Source organism: Pristiophorus japonicus, unplaced genomic scaffold (genome assembly GCF_044704955.1).
Source record: "Pristiophorus japonicus isolate sPriJap1 unplaced genomic scaffold, sPriJap1.hap1 HAP1_SCAFFOLD_776, whole genome shotgun sequence".
NCBI lineage: Eukaryota > Metazoa > Chordata > Chondrichthyes > Pristiophoridae > Pristiophorus > Pristiophorus japonicus.
In genome coordinates, this window is record NW_027254693.1 from 188,785 (window position 1) to 207,217 (window position 18,433).

At 51.5% G+C, this 18,433-nt stretch overlaps 1 pseudogene; it reads right to left on the reverse strand.

The window, feature by feature from the left end:
• Nucleotides 1-4,534: 4,534 nt before the first annotated feature.
• Nucleotides 4,535-8,565, reverse strand: LOC139256808 (zinc finger protein 229-like; annotated as a pseudogene).
• Nucleotides 8,566-18,433: the final 9,868 nt, after the last annotated feature.

Genomic DNA, 18,433 nt, shown 5'->3' on the forward strand with positions numbered 1-18,433 from the left:
TGTCCTGGGTCAGTTAGAGGGTATTTACTGTGTGAGACCCGGGCTGTATCTGTCCTGGTTCAGTTAGAGGGTATTTACTGTGTGAGACCCGGGCTGTATCTGTCCTGGTTCAGTTAGAGGGTATTTACTATGTGTGACCTGGGCTGTACCTGTCCTGGGTCACTTAGAGTGAATTTACTGTGTGTGATCCGGCCTGTACCTGTCCTGAGTCAGTGAGAGGGTATTTACTATGTGTGACCTGGGCTGTTCCTGTCCTGGGTCACTTAGAGTGAATTTACTGTGTGTGATCCGGCCTGTACCTGTCCTGAGTCAGTGAGAGGGTATTTACTATGTGTGACCTGGGCTGTACCTGTCCTGGTTCAGTTAGAAGGAATTTACTGTGTGTGACCCGACCTGTACCTGTCCTGGGTCAGTTAGAGGGAATTTACTGTGTGAGACCCGGGCTGTACCTGTCCTGGGTCAGTTAGAGGGAATTTACTGTGTGACCCGGCCTGTACCTGTCCTGGGTCAGTTAGAGGGAATTTACTGTGTGAGACCCGGGATGTACCTGTCCTGGGTCAGTTAGAGGGAATTTACTGTGTGTGACCCGGGCTGTACCTGTCCTGCCTTGGGAGTGTTTGCTGGGTCAGTGTAGAGAGAGTTTTTTGTTGTACGTAACCTGTGTTGTCCCTACCCCAGGCATGTTTGAAGGTGAGGGGAGAGTGGCGAGCTCTTGACATCAAGGCAGCATTTGACCGAGTGTGGCACCAAGGAGTCCTAGAAAAACTGAAGTCAATGGGAATCGGGGGGGAAAGCTCTCCACTGGCTGGAGTCATACCTAGCACAAAAGAAGATGATTGACCTCCAACCACCACAGCCCCAGGACATTGCTGCAGGAGTTCCTCAGGACAGTGTCCTAGGCCCAAACATCTTCAGCTTATTTATCAATGACTTTCCCTCCATCATAAGGTCAGAAGGATGTTCGCTGATGACTGCACAGTGTTCAGTGCCATTCACAACTCCTCAGATAATGGAGCAGGCAATGCTCACATGCAGCAAAAGCTGGACGACATTCAGACTTGAGCTGATAAGTAGTAAGTAACATTCATGCCACACAAGTGCCAGGCAATGACCATCTCCAACAAGCGAGAGTCTAACCACCACCCCTTGACATTCAACGGCATTACCATCGCCGAATCCCCCACCATCAGCACCCTGGGGGTCACCATTGACCAGAAACATAAACACTGGCAACAAGAGCAGGCCAGTAGCTGGGTATTCTGCGACGGATATCCTACCTCCTGACTCACCAAAGCCTTTCCACTATCTACAAGGCACAAGTCAGGAATGTGATGGAATCCATTTGATCCACTTGTCTGGATGAGTGCAGCTCCAACAACACTCAAGAAGCTCGACACCATCCAGGACAAAGCAGTCTGTTTGATTGGCACCCATCCACCACCTTAAACATTCACTCCCTCCATCACCACATACCGTGGCTGCAGTGTGTACCCTCTACAACTTGCACTGCAGCAACTCACCAAGGCTTCTTCGGCAGCACCTCCGAAACCCGCAACCTATACCACCTAGAAGTACAAGGGCAGCAGGTGCATGGGAACACCACCACCTCCAAGTTCCTCTCCAAGTCACACACCATCCTAACTTGGAAGTTTATCACCGTTCTTTCATCGTCGCTGTATCAAAATCCTCAAACACCTTCCCTAACAGCGTTGTGGGAGAACCTTCACCACAAGCACTGCAACAGTTCACCACTACCTTCTCCAGGGCAGTTAGAGATGGGCAATAAATGCTGTTCTTGCCAGCGACGCTCACATCCCAGGAACAATTTTTTTTAAAGTATAGAGGGAGCGTTAATCTGAATTTAACCCATTGTGTACATACCCTGGGAGTGTTTGATGGGACAGTGTAGAGGGAGCTTTACTCTGTATCAAACCCGTGCTGTACCTCCCATCATAGGCGGTCCCTCGAACGAGGATGACTTGCTTCCACGAGAGTTTAGATGTTTCAATGAAGGATCCGATGTTCCAGTCCTGAACTCCAGTTGAAGGGGTGGAAGATGCCTGTGCGTTAATTTTTTTAACGTGGGGTGACTGTTGCATATCAGCCACCACCCGGGCTTGACGGAGCTCGGTCTTTATCCAGTGGCAAGGATTAACCAGGACGACTGGAGACCTGCTCTGCTGCACGGACCTAGTGCACGCACACATAGCAGTGTGGGCTGGTCCATGCTGCCCCTGGGCCCTCGGCTCCTCTGGGCCCTGCACCCTCATTCGCCGCACCTCTGCTCGCGATGTTCCAGGGCCCGGTGCTCCAGCTCTATTTATAGCCCCGACCGGCAGTGGTGTTCTCACACAGGTCAGGGGGGCACACGATGTTCCAAGGCCCGACCTGCGGTGGGTTTCTCACACAGGTCGGGGCGGCCCATGATGTGTCAAGTTACATTGACGTCATGAAGTCTGTACTTTTCCCTGCCCTGTGATTGTGTCGGGGGAGCTTTACGCTGAAAGGGCAGGGAAAGTGCAGACATTATTACGTCAATGTAATCAGTGTTCTGTTCTGGTAGTGTTCAGTGGGACACTGCAGAGGGAGCTTTTTGCTGTATCTAACCCGTGCTCTACCTGCCCTGGGAGTGTGTGATTTGACAGTGCAGAGGGAGTCTAACTCTGTATTAAACCCATGCTGTACCTGCCCTGGGTGTGTTTGATGGGACAGTGTATAGGGAGCTTTACTCTCTATCTAACCTGTGCTGTACCTGCATTGGGAGTGTTTGGGATGATACAGAAGTAGATTTACTCTGTATTTTACCTACACTGTACCTGCCCTGGATGTGTTCAGGTGGGACAGTGTAGTGGGAGCTTGATTCTGTATCTAACCCATGCTGTACCTGCCCTGGGAGTTTTTGATGGGACAGTGTAGTGGGAGCTTGATTCTGTTTGTAACCCATGCTGTACCTGCACTGGGAGTTTTTGGAACAGTGTGGAGGAAGTTTTACTCTAAATTTAACCCGTTGTGTACCTGCCCAGGGCCAGGCGTGCTTGAAGGAACAGTTTAGTGGCAGTTTTAATCTGTATCTAATCAGTGTTGTACCTGCCCTGAGAGTGTTTGGGATAGGGTAGAGGGAGCATAAGAACATAAGAAATAGGTCTTTCCCAATATCCCAATTAGTCCCACTCCCCCTGCTCTTTCCCAATATCCCAATCAGTCCCACTCCCGCTGCTCTTTCCCAATATTTCTGCAATTGTCCAATTCAAGTATTGACCTAATTCCCTGCTGAAACTTATTACTGAATCTGCTCCCAGCACCCTTTCAGGCCGTGTATTCCAGATCATAACAGCTCATTGCGTATTTATTTCCTCATTTCACCTCTGATTCTTGTGCTAGTTAAATCTGTGTCCTCTGGTTACAAACACTTCAGCCTCTGGAAACAATATAAAAACATAAGAGAATAAGAATTGGAAACAGGAGCAGGCCATACAGCACTTCGAACCTGCTCCGTCACTCAATATCATGGCCAATCATCGACCTCAACTCCACTTTCCCGCCTGTTCCCTATAATCCCGTGATTCCCCTAGAGTCCATAAATCTAACTTAGCCTTGAATATACTCAATGACTCGGCATCCACAGTCCTTTCAGGTAGAGAATTCCAGATTCACAACCCTCTGAGTGAAGACATTCCTCCTCAACTCGGTCTGAAATGGCCTACCCCTTATCCTGAGACTATGCCCCCTATTTCTAGACTCTCCGGCCAGGGGAAGCAACCTCTCAGCATCTACCCTGTCAATCCCCCTTATCAATGAGATCCCCTCTCATTCTTCTAAACTCCAGAGAGTATAATCTACTCAATCTCTGTGGTCTCACCAAAGACCTGTACAATTGTCATAAGACTTCCTTACGCTTGTACTCCAACCCTCTTGCAATAAAGGCCAACATGCCATTCACCTTCCTAATTGCTTGCTGTATCAGCATGCTAACTTTGAGTGTTTCCTGTACGAGGACTCCCAAGCCTCTCTGAACACCCAACATTTAACGTTTTCTCACAATTTAAAATATTTGTTTTTCTGTCCTTCCTAATAAAGTGAATAACCTCACAGTTCCCCACATTATGCTCCATCTGCCACCTTATTGCCCATTCTCTTAACCTGTCCATATCCCTTTGCAGATGCTTTGTGGTCTCCTCACAGTGCACTGTCCCACCCATCCCTCGATACCCAGCACCTCTTGAACCATTGCATAAAACATTGGGAACAACTGACTGGGCTGAGGCCCGTCTGGGATAAAAACATGAGGACCACTGTGTCTGTAGTGTGCACTATCGACAGTAGCAAGTCACCAAGGCTTCCTCGATTCCTATCATTGAGATATCCAGGAGTAGGCACACGGTGTTTCAAAGAAAGCTGATTTATTTGACATTTATACAGATTATCAAACTATAGCCAAGTTATAGGGTTACTAACATTGGCAGAAACAAATCCCAACTTACAGAATGAACATCGTTCTGCCTTGGGTGTAATTAACAGCAGAATCCAACCCTTGTCACCAGTTGTGAACATGTTGGTGTCTCAGGAGGTCGGATGACAGAGCAAATCCCTTCCCACACACGGAGCAAGGGAATGGCCTCTCTTCAGTGTGAACTACCTTGTTGTGTGCCAACAGACCGGATGATTGAGTGAATCCTTTTCCACACACAGAGCACCTGAATGGCCTCTCCCCAGTGTGGACTCGCTGATGTGTCTGGAGACCAGCTAGCAGAGTGAATCCCTTCCCACAGACAGAGCAGGTGAACGGTCTCTCCACAGTGTGAACTCGTTTGTGGTTTAGCAGGTTGGATAATCGAGTGAATCCCTTCTCACACTCTGAGCAAGTGAACGGCCTCTCCTCAGGATGAACTGGCTTGTTGTGTGCCAACAGGCCAAGGCTGAAATGTTACTTCCGTGCGATGGATTCCAACCCTGGGACTGTACATGGGGATTCTAACCCTGGGACAATACATGGGGATTTCAAAGCTGGAACTGTACCTGGGGATTCCAACCCTGAGACTGTACATGGGAATTCCAACCCTGGGACTGTACATGGGGATGCCAAACCCGGGACTATACATGGGGATTCCAACCCTGGGAGTGAACATGGGGATTCTAACCCTGGGACTGTACATGGGGATTACAACCCTGGGACTGTACTTGGGGATTACAACCCTGGGTGTGAACATGGGGATTCTAACCCTGCGACTATATATTTAAACACAGCAGCAGATTTGCACACAGCAAGCTACCACAAAGAGGAATGTGATAATGACCCAATAATCTGTTCCTCTCCAGGACTGAACCATGTTCATTCTGGCAGTTGTGGTTTGTTACTGATGTTACTGGCTCAAATAACTGGGCTGGAGTTAAATTTTCTGCATATTTGTCAAATAAATCAATGTTGTGTCGAACACAGTGTGTCGATTCCTTGATGTCTCCGAGATAAGAGGAGAATTGATGTGCTGTTACTGACTGCTCCAGATCAGTAATGGAATCAGCTTGCACCACCTGTTCAGGTAGCGTGTTCCCGATCCTGACAAGGTCTGCTGGTACAGAAATTGTTGTTTCATTACTAATGTTAAACGTGAGTTGGACAGGTTCTTGAGGATCAGGACTTTGCAGGGTTACCGACAAAGAGCAGTGTGTGGGACTAAGCCTGACTTATCTCTCAAAGAACCAGCACAGGCACAACGGGTCGAACAGCCTCTTGTGCTGTAAGTTTCTGTGATTTATGACTGATCCGTGACCTAACTCCATATACCTGCGCTTTGCCCCATATCCCTCAATACCTTTGGTTGACAAAAATCCATCAATGTTGAGTCCGGAAGTTCCTAATCGAAAGATGTGGTGTTGTTCCTCGATCTTCATTGGAACAGTGTAGGAGGCCGAGGACAGAGAGGTCAGAGTGGGAATGGGACAGAGAAGTCAAAGGGCAAGAGACCGGAAGCTCATGGTCATGCTTGCGGACTGAATGGAGGTGTTCAGCAAAGCGATCACACAATCTGCATTTGGTCTCCCCGATGTAGAGGAGACCGCATCGTGAGCAGCGAATACAACATACTAAATTGGAAGAAGTACAAGTAAATCACTGTTTGGTTTCATCCCAATAGCCCGGAGTGTCTTCATTTGAAGAGTAAAAGTTACAGAGTAAAACAAACAGATTGCCAGGATATTAATCTCCAGCCCAGTTATAGGGATTATTAATATCAACAGAAATAAAGCCCAAATGAACATGGTTTAGGCCTGGATGTGATTAACTGCAGCAATAACAAGAACATAGGAACATAAGAATTAGGAACAGGAGTAGGCCATCTAGCCCCTCTAGCCTGCTCCGCCATTCAATAAGATCATGGCTGATCTGGTCGTGGACTCAGCTCCACTTACCCGCCCTCTCCCCGTAACCCTTAATTCCCTTATTGCTTAAAAATCTATCTATCTTTGACTTGAAAACATTCAATGAACCAGCCTCAACTGCTTCCTTGGGCAGAGAATTCCACAGATTCACAACCCTCTGGGAGAAGAAATTCTTTCTCAACTCGGTTTTAAATTGGCTCCTCCGTATTTTGAGGCTGTGCCCCCTAGTTCTAGTCTCCCCCACCAATGGAAACAACCTATCTGCCTCTATCTTGTCTATCCCTTTCATGATTTTAAATGTTTCTATAAGATCACCCCTCATCCTTCTGAACTCCAACGAGTAAAGACCCAGTCTACTCAATCTATCATCGTAAGGTAACCCCCTCATTTCTTGAATCAGCCGAGTGAATTGTCTCTGTACCCCCTCCAAAGCTAGTATATCCTTCCTTAAGTAAGGTGATCAAAACTGCACGCAGTACTCCAGGTGCGGCCTTACTAATACCTCGTATAGTTGCAGCAAGACCTCCCTGCTTTTGTACTCCATCCCTCTCGCAATGAAGGCCAACATTCCATTCGCCTTCCTGATTACCTGCTGCACCTGCAAACTAACCTTTTGGGATTCATGCACAAGGACCCCCAGGTCCCTTTGCACCACAGCATGTTATAATTTCTCCCAATTCAAATAATATTCCCTTTTACTGTTTTTTTCCCAAGGTGGATGACCTCACACTTTCCGACATTGTATTCCATCTGCCAAACCTTAGCCCATTCGCTTAACCTATCCAAATCTCTTTGCAGCCTCTCTGAGTCCTCTACACAACCCGCTTTCCCACTAATCTTAGTGTCATCTGCAAATTTTGTTGCACTACACTCTGTCCCCTCCTCTCGGTCATCTATGTATATTGTAAACAGTTGTGGTCCCAGCACTGATCCCTGTGGCACACCACTAACCACTGATTTCCAACCGGAAAAGGACCCATTTATCCCGACTCTCTGCTTTCTGTTCGCCAGCCAATTCTCTATCCATGCTGATATATTTCCCCCGACTCAGCGTACCTTTATCTTCTGCAGTAACCTTTTGTGTGGCACCTTATCGAATGTCTTTTGGAAATCTAAATACACCACATCCATCGGTACACCTCTATCCACCATGCTCATTATATCCTCAAAGAATTCCAGTAAATTAGTTAAACATGATTTCCCTTTCATGAATCCAGGCTGCGTCTGCTTGATTGCACTATTCCTATCCAGATGTCCCGCTATTTCTTCCTTAATGATAGTTTCAAGCATTTTTCCCACTACAGATGTTAAACTAACCGGCCTATAGTTACCTGCCTTTTGCCTGCCCCCTTTTTTAAACAGAGGCGTTACATTAGCTGCTCTCCAATCCGCTGGTACCTCCCCAGAGTCCAGAGAATTTTGGTAGATTAGAACAAATGCATCTGCTATAACTTCCGCCATCTCTTTTAATACCCTGGGATGCATTTCATCAGGACCAGGGGACTTGTCTACCTTCAATCCCATTAGTCTGTCCAGCACTACCTCCCTAGTGATAGTGATCATCTCAAGGTCCTCCCTTCCCACATTCCTATGACCAGAAATTTTTGGCATGGTTTTGTGTCTTCCACTGTGAAGACGGAAGCAAAATAATTGTTTAAGGTCTCTTAATAATTGTTTCTTAACAACAGAATCCAACCCCTGCAGACATTTGTGAACTCGCTGGTATCCCAGCAGGTAGTGTGACTGAGTGAATCCCTTCCCACACTCAGTGCAGGTAAATGGCCTCTCCCCAGTGTGACTACATTGGTGTGTCAGCACAGCATTAGTGGTTTTAAAGCTCTTCTCACAATAAGGACATTTAAAAAGTTTGTTATCAGTGTGAACTTGCTGGTGTGCCAGGAGGTTTGTTGAAGCATTAAATCCCTTCCCACAATCAATGCAGGTGAACGGCCTCTCTCCAGTATGAATATGCTGGTGTGTCAGAAGCTGGGATGATTGAGTGAATCCCTTCCCACACACGGAGCAGGTGAACGGCCTCTCCCCGGTGTGACTGCGTCGATGAGTTTCCAGGTGGGATGGGGAACTGAATCCTTTCCCACAGTCCCCACATTTCCACAGTTTCTCCGTGGTGCGGGTATCCTGGTGTCTCTCCAGGTTGGACGATCAGTTGAAGCCTCATCCACACACACAACACGTTTACAGTTTCTCCCCGCTGTGAATGGTGTGATGTTTTTTCAGGCTGTGTAACTGGTTAAAGCTCTTTCCACAGGCAGTGCACTGGAACACTCTCTCGGGTGTGTGTGTCTCGGTGCTTTTCCAGTCACACTGATGTTTCACATCTATTCCCACAGACAGAACAGACAAACATTTCTCCTTCCACATTCAAAGGCTGATGATATTCAGGTAATGATGAATCGAGGGACTCTGTCAGATCTTGATGTGATGTTTGGTTTGAGTTTTCTGTCTGTAAATCCTCCCCTTCTAATACCCTGTAAAAGGAATTTACAAAAACCATCACCGTAAGTCCAGGGTAGAAAATCAAAACAGTCAATTCCAGCTTCCATGGAAAATTCTTTCCTCTCTTGTTCCCACAAACATGTGATCCAATCGAACTAAAATGCGGCAAAATAAGCAACAAAAGCAAAGGGCACCTTCCCAACTAAACCAGAATGTAGTTCCCAGTGTGTATGAGACACTCCGTACCCTGAGGTGCCACCGGTCGCGGAAGGCATCAAGGAACCAGTGCACACCGCATGCTCCCTCTCCAGGGCCATCCAGACACCGACAAGACAAAAGACCACAAGAATTAGGTGCAGGAATAGGTCACACGGCCCCTCGAGCCTGCTCCGCCATTCAATAAGATCATGACTGATCTTCAAACTCAGCTCCACTTTCCTGCCCGATCTCCATATCCCGTGATTCCCCCAGAGTCCAACAATCTATCTATCTCAGTCTTGAATATACCCAACACCTCAGCACCCACAGCCCTTTGGTGTGGAGAATGCCAAAGATTTACAACCCTCAGTGAAGAAATTCCTCCTCATCTCAGACTTATATGGCCGACCCCCTTATCCTGAGACTGTGGCACCTATTTCTAGACTCTCCAGCCGGGGGAAACAACCGCTCAACATCTACCCGGTCAGTCCCCCTCAGAATTTTACATGTTTCAATGAGATCCCCTCTTATTCTTCTAAACTCAAGAGAGTATAGGCCCATTCTGCTCAACCTCTCCTCATAGGACAATCCCCCCATCCCAGGAATCAATCTGGTGAACCTTCATTGCATTCCCTCTAAGGCAAGTATATCCTTCCTTAGATAAGGACCCCAACACTGTCCACAGTACTCCAGGTGTGGTCTCACCAAGGCCTTGTACAATTGTAGCAAGACTTCCTTACTCTTATACTCCAACCACCTGGCAATAAAGGCCAACATGCCTTCCTGATTGCTTGCCGTACCTACATGCCAGCTCTCTGTGTTTCCTGTATGAAGACACCTAAATCTCTCTGAACACTAACATTTATTAGTTTTTCACCATTTAAAAAATATTCTGTTTTTCTATTCGTCCTACCAAAGTGAATAACCTCACATTTCCCCACATTATACTCCATCTGCAATGTTATTGCCCCATCACAACCTGTCCATATCCCTTGGAAGGCTCTTTGCGTCCTCCTCTCAGCTTACTTTCCCACCTGGCTTTGTAGCGTCAGTAAACTTGGATAAATTGTACTTGATCCCTTCATCCAAGTCTTTAATGTAGATTGTAAATAGCTGAGGTCAAAGCAAAGCTGAGGCCAAAGCTGACAGATCCTTGCAGCACCCCACTAGTTACAGCCTGCCAACTGGAACATGTCCCGTGTATCCTTACTCTCTGTTTTCCATCCGTTAACCAATCCTCTATCCACGCCAAAATATTAACCTCAACTCCATGAGCTCTTAACTAGCATTTTATGTGGCACATCAAATGCGTTTTGGAAATCTGCAATATTACATCCACTGGTTCCCCTTCATCCACCCTGCTAGTTACATCCTCAAAAAGCTTAATAAATTTGTTAAACACAATTTCCCTTCCACAAAATCATGTTGACTCTGCAGAATCAGACCATGATTTTCTAAATGCCATGTTACCACTTCTGTGCCAACAATCACTGCATACCCTCACACATTGGCCCTTTGGACGGGCACTAGAAGGCAACTAGTGACTACAGAACTCCTCAATGTAGAGGAATAGGAGGATATGTAAATAGGGTGGGAGGAGGGTCGTGTGAAGTTTAAACCCAGACATGGACGAGTTGGGCCGAATGGCCTGTTTCTGTGCTGTACATTTTATGTAATACCCTGAAAGGTCAAATCAAGGGAATCAGCAACAACAAAAACTTGTATTTAAATAATGCCTTTAATGTGTAAAACGTCCCAAGGAATTTCACAAAGTATTATAAGACAAAAACTTGACACCAAGCCACATAAGTAGATATTAGGACAGGTGACCAAAAGCTTGGTCAAAGACATAGGTTTTAAGGAGCGTCTTAAAGGAGGAATGAGGTTTAGGGAGTGAGTTTCAGAGCTTGGGGCCAAGGCAACAGAAGGTTGAGCGATTATCATCAGGGATGATCAAGAAGGCAGACTTAGAGGAGAGCAGATATCTCAGGGGTTGTTGGGCTGGAGGAGATTACAGAGAGAGGGAGGGGCGAGGCCATGGAGGGATCTGAAAACAATGAATGAAAATTTTGAAATCGAGGCGTTGCTTAACCGGGAAGAATGTAGGTCAGTGATGTTTCCCCAGCATTCTAGGCACACTGGCCTTCCCTCGTTCACCTGGACCTTGCTGGCTGCGATATTTCATCCTGCGTCCTCACTTCCACTTGCTTCTGCAAGAAAAAACACAAAAGGAAAAATAGCAGCGCTCTGTGAGAGGTCTTCCCTCCACAGCTCAAACTTAGGTTATATGGATTACATTTCCCTTCCCGAATGCTTGAGCAGCAACTCCGATCTATTTAGCTCGTCAATATTATTTTCACAAAAACCTTTGTGATTATACAATACAAAAGGTATCTGCAATGTGTTTGCAGCAAGTTCTTTATCTTCCGTCTTGAGCAATCAGTCGTGGAAGGTAACACATGACTCCAAATCATTAGTTCCAAGCATTTCTTTTTCAAGAAGTCTTAAGTTCAATTCAGTCACCATGCTGTGGCATTCAAGATCCATTACTGCAGATAAGAAGTTGAACATTACTGGAGTTCTGCACTGATGTTCCAGCAAAGTTCAAGGTCATTATCACCTTGATATCATTTCAATATTAAGGAACCCTCTTGGTAATCTTGCACCATCATCATCATAGACAGTCCCTCGAAACGAGGATGACCTGCTTCCTCGCCGAAATGGGCTGAGTTCACAGGTGTTACAATGAACGACCTAATATTCCGGATCTCGAACTAAATGTTGAAGGGTGGAAGATGCCTGGAGGTGGATTTTTTTAAATGTGAGGTTGCACACCAGCCAGCCCTATTCTCCAACTCCTCACCCCAACCCCTCCTTCACCCCTACTCTCCAACTCCTCATCCCAACCCCTCCTTCACCCCTACTCTCCAACTCCTCACCCCAACCCCTCCTTCACCCCTACTCTCCAACTCCTCACCCCAACCCCTCCTTCACCCCTACTCTCCAACTCCTCACCCCAACCCCTCCTTCACCCTACTCTCCAACTCCTCACCCCAACCCCTCCTTCACCCCGACTCTCCAACTCCTCACCCCAACCCCTCCTTCACCCCTACTCTCCAACTCCTCACCCCAACCCCTCCTTCACCCTACTCTCCAACTCCTCACCCCAACTCCTCCTTCACCCTACTCTCCAACTCCTCACCCCAACCCCTCCTTCACCCCTACTCTCCAACTCCTCACCCCAACCCCTCCTTCACCCCTACTCTCCAACTCCTCACCCCAACCCCTCCTTCACCCCACTCTCCAACTCCTCACCCCAACCCCTCCTTCACCCCTACTCTCCAACTCCTCACCCCAACCCCTCCTTCACCCCACTCTCCAACTCCTCACCCCAACCCCTCCTTCACCCCTACTCTCCAACTCCTCACCCCAACCCCTCCTTCACCCCTACTCTCCAACTCCTCACCCCAACCCCTCCTTCACCCCTACTCTCCAACTCCTCACCCCAACCCCTCCTTCACCCCTACTCTCCAACTCCTCACCCCAACCACTCCTTCACCCCTACTCTCCAACCCCCCTCACCCCAACCCCTCCTTCAGCCCTACTCTCCAACTCCTCACCCCAAACCCTCCTTCACCCTACTCTCCAACTCCTCACCCCAACCCCTCCTTCACCCCTACTCTCCAACTCCTCACCCCAACCCCTCCTTCACCCCTACTCTCCAACTACTCACCCCAACCCCTCCTTCACCCCTACTCTCCAACTCCTCACCCCAACCCCCCTTTCAACCCTACTCTCCAACCCCTCACCCCAACTCCTCCTTCACCCCTACTCTCCAACTCCTCTCACCCCAACCCCTCCTTCACCCCTACTCTCCAACTCCTCACACCAACCCCTCCTTCACGCCTACACTCCAACTCCTCACCCCAACCCCTCCTTCACCCTACTCTCCAACTCCTCTCACCCCAACCCCTCCTTCACCCCGACTCTCCAACTCCTCACCCCAACCCCTCCTTCACCCCTACTCTCCAACTCCTCACCCCAACCCCTCCTTCACCCCTACTCTCCAACTCCTCACCCCAACCCCTCCTTCACCCCTACTCTCCAACTCCTCACCCCAACCCCTCCTTCACCCCTACTCTCCAACTCCTCACCCCAACCCCTCCTTCACCCCTACTCTCCAACTCCTCACCCCAACCCCTCCTTCACCCCTACTCTCCAACTCCTCACCCCAACCCCTCCTTCACCCCACTCTCCAACTCCTCACCCCAACCCCTCCTTCACCCCTACTCTCCAACTCCTCACCCCAACCCCTCCTTCACTCCTACTCTCCAACTCCTCACCCCAACCCCTCCTTCACACCTACTCTCCAACCCCCCTCACCCCAACCCCTCCTTCACCCTACTCTCCAACCCTCCTCACCCCAACCCCTCCTTCACCCCTACTCTCCAACCCCCCTCACCACAACCCCTCCTTCACCCCTACTCTCCAACTCCTCACCCCAACCCCTCCTTCAGCCCTACTCTCCAACCCCTCACCCCAACCCCTCCTTCACCCCTACTCTCCAACTCCTCACCCCAACCCCTCCTTCACCCCGACTCTCCAACTCCTCACCCCAACCCCTCCTTCACCCCTACTCTCCAACTCCACACCCCAACCCCTCCTTCACCCCTACTCTCCAACCCCTCACCCAAACCCCTCCTTCACCCCTACTCTCCAACCCCTCACCCCAACTCCTCCTTCACCCCTACTCTCCAACTCCTCACCCCAACCCCTCCTTCACCCCTACTCTCCAACTCCTCACCCCAACCCCTCCTTCACCCCTACTCTCCAACCCCTCACCCAAACCCCTCCTTCACCCCTACTCTCCAACCCCTCACCCCAACTCCTCCTTCACCCCTACTCTCCAACTCCTCACCCCAACACCTCCTTCACCCCTACTCTCCAACCCCCCTCACCACAACCCCTCCTTCACCCCTACTCTCCAACTCCTCACCCCAACCCCTCCTTCAGCCCTACTCTCCAACCCCTCACCCCAACCCCTCCTTCACCCCTACTCTCCAACTCCTCACCCCAACCCCTCCTTCACCCCGACTCTCCAACTCCTCACCCCAACCCCTCCTTCACCCCTACTCTCCAACTCCTCACCCCAACCCCTCCTTCACCCCTACTCTCCAACCCCCCTCACCACAACCCCTCCTTCACCCCTACTCTCCAACTCCTCACCCCAACCCCTCCTTCACCCCTACTCTCCAACCCCTCACCCAAACCCCTCCTTCACCCCTACTCTCCAACCCCTCACCCCAACTCCTCCTTCACCCCCACTCTCCAACTCCTCACCCCAACCCCTCCTTCACCCCTACTCTCCAACTACTCACCCCAACCCCTCCTTCACCCCTACTCTCCAACTCCACACCCCAATCCCCCTTTCAACCCTACTCTCCAACTCCTCACCCCAACCCCTCCTTCACCCCTACTCTCCAACTCCTCACCCCAACCCCTCCTTCACCCCTACTCTCCAACCCCTCACCCAAACCCCTCCTTCACCCCTACTCTCCAACCCCTCACCCCAACTCCTCCTTCACCCCTACTCTCCAACTCCTCACCCCAACCCCTCCTTCACCCCTACTCTCCAACCCCTCACCCCAACCCCTCCTTCACCCTACTCTCCAACTCCTCATCCCAACCCCTCCTTCACCCCTACTCTCCAACCCCTCACCCCAACCCCTCCTTCACCCCTACTCTCCAACTCCTCATCCCAACCCCTCCTTCACCCCTACTCTCCAACTCCTCACCCCAACCCCTCCTTCACCACTACTCTCCAACTCCTACCCCTAACCCCTCCTTCACCCCTACTCTCCAACTCCTCACCCCAACCCCTCCTTCACCCTACTCTCCAACTCCTCATCCCAACTCCTCCTTCACCCCTACTCTCCAACTCCTCACCCCAACCCCTCCTTCACCCTACGTCTCCAACTCCTCACCCACACCCCTCCTTCACCCCTACTCTCCAACTCCTCACCCCAACCCCTCCTTCACCCCTAGTCTCCAACTCCTCACCCCAACCCCTCCTTCACCCCTACACTCCAGCTCCTCACCCCAACCCCTCCTTCACCCCTACTCTCCAACTCCTCACCCCAACCCCACCTTCATCCCTACTCTCCAACTCCTCACCCCAACCCCTCCTTCACCCCAACTCTCCAACTCCTCACCCCAACCCCTCCTTCACCCCTACTCTCCAACCCCCCTCACCCCAACCCTCCTTCACCCCTACTCTCCAACTCCTCACCCCAACCCCTCCTTCACCCCAACTCTCCAACTCCTCACCCCAACCCTCCTTCACCCTACTCTCCAACTCCTCACCCCAACACCTCCTTCACCCCTACTCTCCAAATCCTCACCCCAACCCCTCCTTCACCCCTACTCTCCAACCCCTCACCCCAACCCCTCCTTCCCCTACTCTCCAACTCCTCACCCCAACCCCTCCTTCACACCTACTCTCCAACCCCTCACCCCAACCCCACCTTCACCCCTACTCTCCAACTCCTCACCCCAACCCCTCCATCAAGCTACTCTCCAACTCCACTCACCCCAACCCCTCCTTCACCCCTACTCTCCAACTCCTCACACCAACCCCTCCTTCACGCCTACACTCCAACTCCTCACCCCAACCCCTCCTTCACCCTACTCTCCACTCCTCTCACCCCAACCCCTCCTTCACCCCTACTCTCCAACTCCTCACCCCAACCCCTCCTTCACCCCTACTCTACAACTCCTGACCCCAACCCCTCCTTCACCCCTACTCTCCAACTCCTCACCCCAACCCCTCCTTCACCCCTAACTCTCCAACTCCTCACCCCAACCCCTCCTTCACCCCTACTCTCCAACTCCTCACCCCAACCCCTCCTTCACCCCTACTCTCCAACTCCTCACCCCAACCCTCCTTCACCCCTACTCTCCAACTCCTCACCCCAACCCCTCCTTCACCCCTACTCTCCAACTCCTCACCCCAACCCCTCCTTCACCCCTACTCTCCAACTCCTCACCGCAACCCCTCCTTCACCCTACTCTCCAACTCCTCACCCCAACCCCTCCTTCACCCTACTCTCCAACTCCTCACCCCAACCCCTCCTTCACCCCTACTCTCCAACTCCTCACCCAACCCCTCCTGCACCCCTACTCTCCAACTCCTCACCCCAACCCCTCCTTCACCCACTCTCCAACTCCTCACCCCAACCCCTCCTTCACCCCTACTCCCAACTCCTCACCCCAACCCCTCCTTCACCCCACTCTCCAACTCCTCACCCCAACCCCTCCTTCACCCCTACTCTCCAACTCCTCACCCCAACCCCTCCTTCACCCATACTCTCCAACTCCTCACCCCAACCCCTCCTTCACCCCTACTCTCCAACTCCTCACCCAACCCCTCCTTCACCCCTACTCTCCAACCCCCCTCACCCCAACCCCTCCTTCAGCCCTACTCTCCAACTCCTCACCCCAAACCCTCCTTCACCCTACTCTCCAACTCCTCACCCCAACCCCTCCTTCACCCCTACTCTCCAACCCCCCTCACCACAACCCCTCCTTCACCCCTACTCTCCAACTCCTCACCCCAACCCTCCTTCAGCCCTACTCTCCAACCCCTCACCCCAACCCCTCCTTCACCCCTACTCTCCAACTCCTCACCCCAACCCCTCCTTCACCCTACTCTCCAACTCCTCACCCCAACCCATCCTTCACCCCGATTCTCCAACTCCTCACCCCAACCCCTCCTTCACCCCTACTCTCCAACTCCTCACCCCAACCCCTCCTTCACCCCTACTCTCCAACCCCTCACCCAAACCCCTCCTTCACCCCTACTCTCCAACCCCTCACCCCAACTCCTCCTTCACCCCGACTCTCCAACTCCTCACCCCAACCCCTCCTTCACCCCTACTCTCCAACTACTCACCCCCAACCCCTCCTTCACCCCTACTCTCCAACTCCCTCACCCAACCCCCCTTCAACCCTACTCTCCAACTCCTCACCCCAACCCCTCCTTCACCCCTACTCTCCAACTCCTCACCCCAACCCTTCCTTCACCCCTACTCTCCAACTCCTCACCCCAGCCCCTACTTCACCCCTACTCTCCAACCCCCCTCACCCCAACCCCTCCTTCAACCCTACTCTCCAACCCCTCACCCCAACCCCTCCTTCACCCCTACTCTCCAACTCCTCACCCCACCCCTCCTTCACCCCTACTCTCCAACTCCTCACCCCAGCCCCTCCTTCACCCCTACTCTCCAACCCCCCTCACCCCAACCCCTCCTTCACCCCTACTCTCCAACTCCCTCACACCAACCCCTCCTTCACCACTACTCCCCAACCCCCTCACCACAACCCCTCCTCCACCCCTACTCTCCAACTCCCACCCCAACCCTTCCTTCACCCCTACTCTCCAACTCCTCACCCCAACCCCTCCTTCACGCCTACTCTCCAACCACTACCCCAACCCCTCCTTCACCCCTACTCTCCAACTACTCACCCAAACCCCTCCTTCACCCCTACTCTCCAACTCCTCACCCCAACCCTCCTTCACCCCTACTCTCCAACTCCTCACCCCAATCCCTCCTTCACCCCTACTCTCCAACCCCTCACCCCAACCCTCCTTCACCCCTACTCTCCAACTCCTCACCCCAACCCCTCCTTCACCCCTACTCTCCAACTCCTCACCCCCAACCCCTCCTTTACCCCTACTCTCCAAACCCTCACACAACCCCACCTTCACCCCTACTCTCCAACCTCCTCACCCCAACCCCTCCATCACCCTACCTCCAATCCTCACCCCAACCCCTCCTTCACCCCTACTCTCCAACTCCTCACCGCAACCCCTCCTTCACCCCTACTCTCCAACTCTTCACCCCAACCCCTCCTTCACTCCTATTCTCCAACTCCTCACCCCAACCCCTCCTTCACCCTACTCTCCAACTCCTCTCACCCCAACCCCCTCCTTCACCCCTATTCTCCAACTCCTCACCCCAACCCCGCCTTCACGCCTACTCCTCCAACTCCTCACCCCAACCCCTCCCTTCACCCCTACTCTCCAACTCCTCACCCCAACCCCTCCTTCACCCCTACTCTCCAACTCCTCACCCCACCCCTCCTTCACCCCTACTCTCCAACTCCTCACCCCAACCCCTCCTTCACCCCTACTCTCCAACTCCTCACCCCAACCCCTCCTTCACCCCACTCTCCCAACTCCTCACCCCAACCCCTCCTTCACCCCTACTCTCCAACTCCTCACCCCAACCCCTCCTTCACCCCTACTCTCCAACTCCTCACCCCCAACCCCTCCTTCACACCTACTCTCTCCAACCCCCCTCACCCCAACCCCTCCTTCACCCTACTCTCCCAACCCTCCTCA